Here is a 1,967-nt window from a genome sequence, read left to right as displayed (position 1 = left end):
ACGACAACGACGAGAACGACGACGGCACACGAACGGAAAAGTGTCTCAAAAAGTGGTTTTCTACGCGTTTCATGAGTTTTTATGATGATCTAAACCAATTTTGCGAAAAAAGTTTTCGGGACCAATTCCTATGCTTTCCCTTGACACGTTGTGTACGGAAAAGTAATAAAAAGCGATAGAAAATAGAAAAAAAATCGAACATTCATAATTGAATTGACTCAAGAAATGAATAGAATGATATGAAAAATAAACACAAAATCACAAAGCCCAACACAAAAAAAAATTCGCTTGAATCAACACAATCGTTTCGTATAAAAAAGAGATTAAATTTCGAAATAAGAGCTATTTAGAAAAAATCTTATCAATTAAAAAATAATTGGACACATAGAATTAACAAAGCGCTAATATTAATGTTCTTACAGCTAAACGTACATAGATTTTTTTTTAGTTAATTTGTTATCTCAATTTTTTTTTCTTCATTCAATTGATTTCTTGCATGATTGAAGTTTAAACTCTCGTTAAATAATCTTATTTCGTAGCCATCGATTCAGTCAAGCTATGAACCAAGTGGCAAGGGAGGTGCAGCATCATGATCGCCTAAAGGAATGAAAATATTGAATAAGTTCGTTAGGAAGGCTAGATGCAACTATGTGTGCATGTGACATACCAATCGTAACATCACTACATCCACGGAATTCTTCTTGAGGTCCACAGCCAACAGCACCAGTACCATTTTTGCAAATTCCCCAGTTGTTTCCAGCAGTGTATCGCCATTGAAGGACACAATTTCCACATTCAAGGCCTGCAAATCAGAATATGTCACATCAGAATATGTCTATTGATATTTTGAGTGTGAATTCATTCAAACCTTTTGGTAGTTGTGCTTTAATCTCATAGATCTCGGTACCATTTCTTGGATAGAAGCGAGTTTTCAAGTCATCCGGTTGTGGAACGCTTGGTGTTCCGCCAAGAAGTTTCAAAGGATGCTTATTTAAACATGATTGCTTTGCTTTCAACTTAGGACAAATACGAAATTCAAAATACCTACATCGATGGGTTTTTATTATGGAGCTTAATTTCTAGACAAATTGGTGTTTGTAAAATATTTTCAATCGAAATTACCCCATATGAGACATTGTGAGCTCTACACGAATTTCAATGTCAGTGTCTGGCTTGTATTTTCTTACAATGACACCTCGGCCATATTCTCCGCCGTATTCATTTGGTCTAGGTTCGGGTAAATCTGAAATAGTCATTTCATTCATTTTTCTGCACTTGTTTTCATAATTTAACTCAAATGTCTAATACCCCAAGCATCACCGCACTCTCCACACTTTCCTCCGTTTTGCTCGTGTTGTCTTATAAAACCACCGCAAAATAATTCGTTCTGAGAGGGAAAAATAAAAAATTCTTCAGTGAGAACGGGCACACAATTTGCGTTGAACAATAAATGAAAGAAGTTTCTTTTCTACATCATTATAGTTTATTGGTGTTGGAAATCCAAATCTCCAAGCTGATGAACGACTAGGGGGTTAGATGAGGCGACCATGACCATTGCAAATCTCAATCGTATGCACCAAAATACCAATCATGAATATAAATTGCCAATTATGTGCGAGTCTTATGCACAAATTGACTAAAAGCTGACATCCTTTTATACCTTCAGTCGATTGATTGCTCATGTTGGATTCAATGATGTTCCTGATGGTTATTAATCTGCAGCAGACAAGAAGAAAATTTATTAAAATTACTCGGTAAGCACTGGCGCAAAAATTGAAATGCAAATAACCTAAAGCTTACAAAACCTAAAACCACTCAAGATATTTGAACAATGAGACTTTAGTGAATGGAAATGCTTGATCGAAAGAATGCAAAACAAAATAGTGTGGATTTTTTTTATTTCCCAATATGTTTATTAATTGAAAATGTTCAACAAACAAAACATCAATATTTTAACTGCAAAGAAT

General features: G+C 34.6%; 1 pseudogene; it reads right to left on the bottom strand.

Moving 5' to 3' along the window:
* Positions 1–385: 385 nt before the first annotated feature.
* Positions 386–1,682, bottom strand: LOC129570822 (uncharacterized; annotated as a pseudogene).
* Between the last annotated feature and the right edge of the window lie 285 nt (positions 1,683–1,967).

The sequence above is a fragment of the Sitodiplosis mosellana genome, unplaced genomic scaffold (genome assembly GCF_009176505.1).
Source record: "Sitodiplosis mosellana isolate CC-2019 unplaced genomic scaffold, AAFC_SMos_1.0 Smas_scaffold_179, whole genome shotgun sequence".
NCBI classification, from domain to species: Eukaryota; Metazoa; Arthropoda; class Insecta; order Diptera; family Cecidomyiidae; genus Sitodiplosis; species Sitodiplosis mosellana.
Note: the sequence above shows the minus strand (reverse complement) of the source record. Positions and strands in the feature narration are given on the sequence as shown.